This window comes from Myotis davidii, unplaced genomic scaffold (assembly GCF_000327345.1).
Source record: "Myotis davidii unplaced genomic scaffold, ASM32734v1 scaffold214, whole genome shotgun sequence".
In the NCBI taxonomy this organism is placed as follows: Eukaryota; Metazoa; Chordata; class Mammalia; order Chiroptera; family Vespertilionidae; genus Myotis; species Myotis davidii.
In genome coordinates, this window is record NW_006285782.1 from 1,429,541 (window position 1) to 1,440,492 (window position 10,952).

General features: G+C 43.2%; 1 protein-coding gene and 1 pseudogene across 1 annotated transcript in view; both read left to right on the forward strand.

Annotated features, from left to right (window-relative positions):
* Nucleotides 1–10,952, forward strand: part of CALD1 (caldesmon 1) — a 228,418-nt gene that overhangs the window by 129,205 nt on the left and 88,261 nt on the right. The gene's annotated exons all lie outside the window — the stretch shown is intronic.
* On the forward strand, nt 4,929–8,163 carry LOC102752232 (annotated as a pseudogene).

Here is a 10,952-nt window from a genome sequence, read left to right on the forward strand (position 1 = left end):
CCCAGCCTCTCTCTATTTCCCGAAAACTCCAACCCCTGGTAAACACCATTCTAGTTTGACATTTTTATTTTTAGTTCTACATAAAAGTGATACCATACAGTTGTTGTTTCACTCTGTCTGGCTTTTATCACTTAGCATAATGTCCTCTAGATTTATCCACATTGCAAATGTCAGGATTTCATCCTCTTATAAGGCTGGATAATATTCCATCATATGTATTATAAATATGTATATACAAGGTAGGGCAAAAGTAGGTTTACAGTTGGTCGTATGGAAAATAATACAATAATAAATAATAACACAAAAATAAACTGTGTTTCATGTACTGTAAACCCACTTATGCCCCACCATGTATATGTGTGTGTATATACTATGTGTGTGTGTGTGTGTGTGTGTGTACACATTTTTTTAATTCATTCATATGTTGACGGACATGTAGGCTGTTTCCATACCTTGGCTATTGTGAATCATGCTACAAACATGTGGGAATACAGATATCTTTTTTATTTAGTTTCCTGCCGTCTGATATTTTCTCTATATGTTTGTGTGTGTGTTTTTATTTCATTTAAAAATGGTGGTCACAGCCTACTAAAGAGATTTCAGGAGCTGCAGACTGAAGTTTGAAAACCACTGAGCTTACTGCGTAATCTTGGTTATCCTGGCCCCTGCCTTCAGAGCAGCTTAGGAAGCTCCGCTGGCCGGTGAGCCCCTGGCTGCCTGCTCCTGGTCAGCCCGCTCAGGGGTCAGCCCGGAGCTGCAAGGAGAGGCTTTGTGTGTGGGAATCAGAGGGTCTGGATTCTGGCCTGGCTCCTTTAATAATCAGCTCTGCGAGGTCACTGCATCTCCCTGCGGCACAGCTGCAACATGGACAGGCTCATCCTGCTTGTGTAACGTGCGGCATGCCAAGGCCGCCATTAAAATGACATGCATTCGAGGATACAGGAAGATATTAAGTATAAGACAAATGCACGTCATTATCAAAGAGCCTTATTTTTCCCAAATAAAATTTAAGATCAGAGGAACAACTTAGAGAGACCATTTGTTTTTGTCGAGTTGGGAAAAGATTCTTGCACAGGCTATAACATTATGCAACTTCATAAATAGAAATCTCCGAGTGGCATTTGTTCATGTTGTCGTAACTAGAAGCTCAGCCAGGTCACCCTCACTCCTCCGCCCTTAAATACTTTTCCTGGTTATACACTCAAGGAAGCAGCTAGGTGGTCGGTGGCTTTTTCATGTGTGAGCCCGGTTGGAAGGAGTATGTTTTACCTGGTATCTGCTCTTGCCCACTGGGTTTATAAACACTAATTCCCACTGTTTTAAGATGACTTTTTATTAAAAACAACTGACAAAAGTAACCAGTAAAGGAGATACTTTTATTAAGACGTATAAATTGCTAGAGAAATCATGGTACTTTTCTCATTCATGTTTCACTTTTTCTTTAGAAATGTATTATAAACTTCATGTCACACTGACATTGATTAGAACATTTCATTCAAGTCCTGAATTTCCTATATAGGGCCTGGTATTTTTCTTTCTTTATTTATTTAATTTAGAGAGAGAGGAAAGGGGGAGGGGAAGAGAAAGAAACATGGATCAACTGCCTCCCACACGCACTCTGACCAGGGATCGAGCCCACAACCTGGGCATGTGCCCTGACCAGGATCGAACCAGTGACCTTATGGGGCACAGGATGATGCTCAACCAACTGAGCCACACCAGCCAGGGTAAAACTGGTATTTTTGTCTGCTATTTTTTTATACCAATGAACTCCTTTTAGGGCCTAACCCAGACTGGACATTTGTCTCTTTGAGGCTAGCTCTGCCTGCTCTCCGTGTCTTTTCTTTACCTTTCCCTGACTTTCTGATCTTTGCAAGGAATGTGTACACTCACCTTTCCTAGAACTCGATTCTCCAAATCACTCCCTTTGAGTGTAACAGAGGTCATATAAAATAATAATAGAATAAAAGAAAGACTATATTCACCCCAAAGAGAAGGAAATAAATTTGCCACTTTTACTCTTTAAAGAGCGAAAGCATTCATTACACAGATCAGCAATACCCACCAAAGGCCACAGCTCATAACTACCCTGCATAGTTTCCAGAGAAAAATACATAAAATGTGTAAAATTTAAGTAGTTTTTTAACACCTAGTTTTAATGTGATTTCATGACATTTGTAACTTTTGGGTAGATAATTTTCACAGCTATTTAATACATTGTTAGGATATGCCTAAGAATTTAATTGAAAAAGACTGTGTTCATGCAACTTTTGAATGAGTGAGTGCGGCCCGGGGCTCGGGTACACAGAACCTTAGGAGGGGAAGGAATGGCTTTAGCGAGGAGCCCGGCACTCCCCTCTGCCATCTCGCAGGCAGCCTTTCTGGAGTGCGGTGGCCCTGCTGGTCGGAAAAGGGGGCTCAGTCCTCCTAGGGCCAGACCCACCCTTCAGAGCACAGAATAGGCACATTCCTCCCAGATGAGAAACCAGAGCCAGATCCCTGACTACCACATTACCAAGTGTGGAACCTTGAGCAGGTCATTTGATTTCTCTGTCCCTGAGTTTCTTCATCTGTAAAACACAAGTGTAATACCTGCCTTGCAGGTTTAGTGAAAATTGAAGGAACGAGCTACGTGGATGTGTGTAGACCACAGTGCTCGCTTAGTCAGTGGCACATTTGCTACCCTTTCCTTTCTTCTTCACACCCCTTCCTCAGGCCCCCAGAGGAGACATGGCTGATGCCAACAAAACGACTGATGCCAGGACAAAAGGCAGCTCAGTTCAGTTTGGGATTGACATGTGTTCATGAAAACATCCATCCACTTTAGTAAAATCAGCGGAGCTCGTCATCTCGATGTCAGTTGTTGCATTTACTTACTGCTTAGAAAGGATAGCCCACTGCTACACTTGGGCTAACTCTGACGTTGAATGAAACTTTCTGAAAATGGACTTTGGGGGAAAATATCGAAATACTGTTTTTCGTAGTTGGCCTAAACCACATCCATTGTGAAGGAGGGTGTAGTAAGAAGTAAGGATTTGTTTGCCAGAGATTTGGGTGCCACCAATCTTGAAGGAATCTTCACAGGTGAGGAGAGTATAAATTCAGAATTCGAACTCCAGATAAACTCAGATTCAGAATTTATTAGCATCATCTTATTATTAATCATACACCCTTGAGCAAATTATTAATTCTCACTGGGTTTCTTAGTTTATTTCTCCACAAAAAGAGGAAAATATATGTAAAGTGGTTAGCACAGTGCCTGGCACTGAGTCAGCACTCAAAGGGGTGTGTTGGGGGGAATGTTGATTAACAATGGTAACTACTGGCATGAACTGGGTGCCTGGGGCATGAATCCGAGGTGGCTTTCTGGTAATCACAAAAGCAGGAAGGACTGTGGAGAGTCGTGTTAATTTCCTGGGGCTGCTGGGGCTGCCATAACAAACTGCCGCAAACTGGGAGGCTTAGAACAACAGGAACTTACTGTTTCACGATTCTAGATGCTACAAGTCTGAAGTCAAGGTGTCACCAGGGCCATGGTCCCTCTGAGTCCTGTAAGGAGAGGAGCCTTCCTTGCCACTTCCAGATCCTGGGCATCCTAAGTGCCCCTGGGTTTGTGGCAGCATAGCTCCTATGCTTCCATTACTTCACATGACAGTCTCCCTGCTTCTTTTCCCATCATCTGCCCTCTGTGTCCTGCTCTGTGTCCAAATTTCCCCTTTTTATAAGAACACCGCTCATATTGGATTAGGCTCCACCCTAATGACCTCATTTTAACTCCATTACATCTGTAAAGATCTTGTTTCCAAATAAGGTCACATCCTGAGGTACTAGAGGTTAGAACAGCCATGGGCAAACTACTGCCCGCAGCCTGTTTGAAATGAATAAAACTATTGAAAAAAAAGACCTTACCCTTTTATGTAATGATGTTTACTTTGAATTTATATTAGTTCACACAAACACTCCATCCATGCTTTTGTTCCTGCCCTCCGGTCCAGTTTAAGAACCCATTGTGGCCCTCGAGTCAAAAAGTTTGCCCACCCCTGGGTTAGAGCCTCAACATATTTTTGGAGAGGGTACAGTTCGACCCATAATATGAGCATACAGACTTCTAGAATTCAGTGCAACAAACCTGGCCCTCACCTCTACATTTTCGTTTGCTGAGGTCTCCACAAGTTGGGCAAACCCTATATACCCCAGGGAGGCCTGATGCAAAATGAATGTTATTCTGATGTCAGTCAGGTAGGTAAGTAGTGAACACTTCTTAGCTACAAAAGGACAAAAGCTCCTTAGACTCAAGCATAGACAGGGACTATTCTGTAACCTCACTGAGTGAAGGGTACCCAGGAAGTACGTACAATCTCTACACATCCCAAGGGGAACAGCCTTGAACTCATAGACTGAACCGCCCCAGGTCTGTAAGGAATTAGTATCCTGAGAGAGATTTGTTTCCCACTTACTGTACTCTCCCTCCCCTACATACGTTTTAAATTTTCTGATGTTACTTGACGTAGGGAAGTATTATGAGTCTGCCTCTCCCAACGATTTATGGGCTGGGAGGGAGATCCTATGAAATATTCCGCCACCCAGAGAACGGAGGCTCTGTCACCGGCTGCCCCTGGGAGCCTGAGAAGGCTAGAGTTTTATGGGCCCACCTCAGATCTATGGATAAATCTCCAACCAAGATTCCCAGATACCAGAGAAGCAAAGGAAAACAGCAAAGGTGAACACTGAGCATAGGGGAGAATAGGGTACAAGTTACAACGGAAGGCATCTTCATGAATCAGATGGGCTGCTGGTTCAGTGTGATGAACCACTCACCTAACTAGGCAGTAGAAGGTGCTAGAAATTGTCGGGGGAAAATGTATTACTAAAGTAGAACCATTTGATCCTTAAACTGAGAACTGTATTAGTTTCCTAGGGTTGTGGTAATGAAGACCTACATGCTAGGTATCTTAAAGTATCAGGCAGGGTTGTTCCTTTCTGAAGGCTGTTCTATGCCTCTCCTAGCTGTCAGTGGTTTGCTAGCGGTCTTTAGTGGTTTTGCATGTAGATGCATCACTCCAATCCTCAGCTTCACAAAGCATTTTCACTGTGTTTCTTCACATAGTCTACCTTCCATGTATGTCTGTCTATGTCCAAAGTTCCCCCGTTCTATAAGGACACGAGTCACATTGGAAGAGGGCCTACCCTTACAACCTCATCATAACTTCATTACCTCCATAAAGGCCTTATTTCCAAATAAGATCACATTCGGAGGTCCTGGGAGTTAGGGTGTCAACATATCATTTTTAAAGGGCACAAGTCAACCCATTACAAGTACGGAAAGAGTTCAAGTACCTTAACATCACATTTTGTAGTTGAATTCACAAGCAATGAGTAGAATAATTTTCAAGTACAATTAGAATGCCTGCTGGCTGAAAGGTAGTGGGATGGTGGGGACATGTGGATGCTCTGCTGCCAGGCAATCTGCCTAAAGCCGCTCCAGTGAGAGTCAGACCAACCCCCCTGCCTAGAGCTCTGATCCCCCAACTCTCCGCTAAGTTTGGGTGTTAAGCCAGCCCCAAAGAAGAATGGAATAGGGGAGTATTCTCTTCCACCAGGAGACGTGCATTTCCGGCATGGGAAGGTAAGGCTGTCCGATGATAAATTTCCCTTTACATTTTAATGAGAGGTGACATGGAGTAAGAGAGAGACAGAGAAAATGAGAGATAAAAGGCATTTTAGGACGTTTTAGCTACAACACCTTCCCAACCTCAGAGACCACCCACCCGCCCCCCCCCCCCCCCCCCCCCACGCACACACACACACACTGCTCAAAAAAGAAAGACAGATATCCCTGGCTGGATGGCTCAGCTGGTTGGAGCGTCATCCCATGCACCAAAAGGGTGCGGGTTCCATTCCCAGACAGGGCACATACCAAGGTTGCTAGTTCGATCCTGGGTTAGAGGCACGTACAGGAGGCAACCGATTAATGTTCCTCTCACATCGATGTTTCTCTCTCTCTCTATTTCTCTCTCTCTCCTCTCTCTTTCTTCTTTCCTCTCTCTAAAAATCAATTGGGTAAGGATAAGGAAGGAAGGAAGGAAGGAAGGAAGGAAGGAAGGAAGGAAGGAAGGAGAACAAGAAAGAAAGGAAGAATAAGGGACTATCAACAAAAGATAAGAATTTCCCCTACATTTATTCTGCATTTCTCAGTATTCTCTGGTGTTAATATTTTCAATGAAGAGGAATTTATAATCCTGAGTCAGAAGTATTTTTAGTGCTCGGTTCTCCCCTTCATGTTTGGAAAGACAGCATACCTTGGAAGACCTATTTCCATATAATGAGGAGGAGGGAGAGAAGGGGGCTCATAACAATAAACAAAACAATAAAAACGGTTAACACTCATATTACTTACTATGTGCCAAATGCAGTTCTAAGTTCGTTGCAAACATTAGTTCACTTAACCCTCCAACAACACACTACAAGTATCACCGGCTCCATTTTACAGATGAGGAAAATGAGGCCAGAGAGGTTGATTGACTGGCCCACCTCCTCCCTGCCCGGGTGTGTGCGTGGACTGGCTCCTGGCTCCAGGCCTGCCGCTGCTTCTGGTAGCTCCCTCACTGTCTCCAGCTTAACACTTAGCGGATGTTACTCCCAGCCCGTGCTTTCACAGCTCTCACCTCTGGTCCGTGAGTGGGAGAATCTGGCAGCAATTATAATATGACATCAGATCCTGCTTGATGAGCAAGCTTCTCCTCCTGGCAGAAGAGGCTGAGAGAGGGTGAGAGGAGGGTCTGGAGAGGGTCTTTGAACTTCCATGACGCATTCCCTTAAATAACCAGTCTAGAGGACGACATACCGCCCCACGGGTCCTATGAAGAGGCAATGAGTGTACCTCTTCCCCAGTGGGAGAGCTGGACTTCCAAACCACTAGCAACTCCTCTCATTTCATTGTTATTGATATCGCATGACTTTCTTATGTCAATTAAAAGAAAGTAAACTCTTCAAATAACTTTAAACTTCTCCAGATCGTAACCTCTAAGTCTTGTCCTATCAAAGTAAAAAAACTGCGACCTGAGGGAAAAATAGATATGCTATATTATAGTGGTACAAACAGCCTACACTTGTGAGTCATTCACATGGTAGCTAAAATCCTATGTGTAATCCTGGGCAAGTGATTTGTGCCAGGTTTGCTCATCTAGACTTAAAATAAAAATAATCATGTGTAAAAAGGGAACCAAGAAGTGGTTGATCCATTTTCTAAGGAAGATTGGCATGATGTGAAAGCACTGGCTATGTTCAGTATCAGAAACACTGGAAAAGCACCAGTCAGGGGAATTCAAGGAACCCAAATTACATCTGATGGTATCAAGGGTCATGTTTTTGAAGTGAGCCTAGCTGATCTGCAGAATGATTAAGTTGCACTTGGAAAATTCAAGCTAAATACTGAGGATGTTCAGGGCAAAAACTGCCTGACTAATTTCCATGGCATGGATCTTTCCAGTGGAGACAAACTGTGCTCCATGGTCAAAAAATGGCAGACCATGATTGAAGCTCACGTTAATGTCAAGACTACTGATGGTTATTTGCTTCATCTATTCTATGTTGGTTTTCCCAAAACACAACCATCAGATTCAGATGACCTCTGATGCTCAGCGTCAACATGTCTGCCAAATCTGGAAGAGGATGATGGACATCGTGACCCGAGAGTTGTAGACAAATGACTTGAAATCCAGATAGCAATGGAAAAGACACAGAAAAGGCTTGCCAATCTACTGCCAGCTCTATGATGTCTTTGTTAGAAAAGTCAGAAGGCTGCAGAAGCCCAAGTTTGAACTAGGAAAACTCATGGCGCTTCATGGTGAAAGTAGCAGTTCTGGAAAAGTTACTGGGGATGAGACAGGTGCTCAAGTTGAACAAGTTGATGGATATGAGTCCTCAGTCCAAGCATCTGTTTAAAATTCAGACTTTTAATGGTGACAAATAAAAAATCCTGTTTGTGGGGTGGGGGGGAAAGAATAATCATGTCTATTCAATGCTATTGTAAATATTAGATGAAATCCCGTCAATTACCTGGCAGGTAAAAAGTACTGCACACATGGGAATTAATCACCATTAAATAAGCATCCTCGTCCTTTTAAACAATTTGTCCATTTGCTTCACTCATTCAAAGTCAAGGTTGGCTGGTCTACTATGTTCCTCTTTTATTTACTTATTTTTTAATCACCAATGTTACTGTTTGTTTTTAAATAGACAGTGGCTGTTGTGTTCAACTTTTAGCTTTAGAAATGTAACTACAACTTGAACAAGCAGTCAATTTTAGCAGCAAGCAGCCCAACCCCACAATGACGTGATGTGAGTCCTGGGGCCTCCCACAATCTCCCAGGGACCTGAACACCCTTCATTTACTAGGAGAGGAACCGGGGGAACTTGAAGACGTAAATTCTCTCTGGTAGTTTCAGAGCTCCTTGTCTGAGCAGAACCACACGGTTATGACATCCTTGAGGTGGGTGAGAGCACCAGTCAGAAAAGCCCCAAATTCTACTGATGTCCTGGCTGACTGCAAATCGCCCAGCTCTGCCAAGCCTCCTTCTTCAGCTGCAAAGTAGGAATAATAGTGTCTCTCTCACTGGTGTTCTAGCAATCATATCAAAACATGCCCACGATGGACGTGTTTTGTAAATTCTAGAAAGTGAGAATTGTCATCTGTTATTGCTTGAATGGATGTGAGTTCATGAGTTGGCTCTGAAAACAGCTTAGCCACTAAACAGGATGGGATTAACAGGACAGCCCTGCTGACACAGATCATAACAGGGAGACTTCTTATTTTGATTTGGAAGCTACTCCAATATCATAGAAAAAAGCCTGGTGTGAATGGTGCTATATTGTGAGGAAAAAAAAGAAGTGGTAAGCTAAGACAAGGGTCAGAACATGGAGAGAGGACCCCTTAGACATATTTAAAGCAGAAATACAGAAGGAGGACAGGGCTTTTATTGTTACAGGGTTTAAAGAAATAAAATAAAAAAGCAAATGACACTGCTAGGTTCAGGTGTGTGCTCTAGAACTGCAGAGGCCATCCAAGCCCAGCCCTTCTAGAAGGGTAAGACCAGGTACTTATTGACTATGTAGTCAACTCCCCGGAAGCATTCAACTTGAAATTCCTTGACTGCACTTCTAAGGTGAAACCCCTTCCGGGAAAAAAACAAACAAACAAAAAAAAAAAACGCATTAAAAAAAATATATTAGGATTGATTTTTGTTTTTTGGTTTGGCCTTCAAAAAATTTTTTTTAATCCAAAACCATAATTATGGCCTACCAAGATGGATTGTCCTCCATGCAACGAGGATGTAATTTTTCCAGTCTCCTCCCTCAGTGGCTGTTACCCTCTTCTCATCTTTGATGAGCTGCACATGTTGTGGAGGCCACTCCTGGGCCTCAGACACAAGCAGTCCCTCTCCCCACTGCCACTGTCCTAATAAGGGAATGAATGAGCTCCTATTGGTGAGGTAAGAGGAGTCAGGCGGTGGATGATATTTTTGCTGATTGAGGAGGATAAGGTGTGGTTTGGCAGGTACCTTGTTGGTTTGGCTGGGTCCTGACCTCATTTTTTCTCTTTTTTACAGTTCAAATTCCATGAAACAGACTCTTAACAGTTGTTTTCTCATGGATCCTTAGCTGAGCATAGCATCCTGACGCAAATTACCCCTGATGGGGGAAAGATAGGAACTGGGGGTTACAGGATGTTTTCATCACAAAAGGAGGTTAAGGTTATACGTTAAACCCTCCCAGGCACCAGGCCTGCCACTCCAGGAGCTGCCACCAGCGAATGAAGGTGGTGTCAGACTCAGTCACATTTGGTCATGGAGAGAACAAGGGAAATACCACATAGTGTATTTAACCAATGTTTAATAAGTTTAAAATTTTGATCTGTACAACAATATTACTTTCTGCTGGTAAATATTGATATTCCCCAATTAAAAAATAAATAAATAAAGCAGAAAGAGCCCAGCATTTAGGATCATAAGGGTGAGTGTCTTCATCTACCTTTACTTGCCCATGACTGCTCTCTGCACTCTATGTTCTGAATGACTCTGCACTGCCTTTGCCATAACTGCCTCTGGCTGGGCCGGTTCCCTCATTATGAATCAGTGTGTGTCATCCTGGCTGCAGCCTGGAATCACGTGGGGAGCCTTACTGCCTGGCTCATACTCCCGGTGGGTCTGATTTAATTGGTCTGGGACACAGCCCGGGCAGAGGGATGTTTAAAAGCCCCCCCAGGTGATTCTGATGCGTAGCCAAGGCTGACAGCTGCTGCTCTAAATGCATCTTCTATTTTATCCCCCAGCTTCCAGGCTCCTTTTCTTCCTGAGCTTTTGAAACCTTTAAAGAACACACAATATATATATATATAACGAGTTAGACGGGTTTCTTCTCAGGTCAGAGTTTCAATCCAGTTTTTTAAAACCTAACAGTAGAGAATTGTGCTTTCAAAATCAACTTCTGGCCACATTGGAATTGTTTAAACTTTATTTCCCATGCATGTAAGGGGTAAAATTCTCAGCCAAATAATTGAAAAACAGTGTATCCATTTCAAAACCAGAAATAATGAAGATATATTTTTAATATTTTCTCTGTGTTTATGCAAGTTATTCATCCCTCAGTATTTAGTTAATAAATGCCGGGAGCCGGTCCATCCCATCCTTGCTGTTTCAAGGGACCTGGCATGTATGGCATACTGTTCTTAATATGTTTGCTCACCTTCTTGGCGCTATGTGTTTTAACCAAGGTCACCGCTCCGAGAAAGGTTGTTTCCCCAGGTAGGGATTTTTCCCTGAAGTTAGGGAGGGAATAAAACCCCTTAACTAAGTGCTAGGCAGGTAGTTAATCACAGGAAAAACAAAACCTAAATACTGGCTAGAGTGGACTTATAGTCCTGAGGTCAGGGAGAGGCCTCCCGGCCCCTGTTA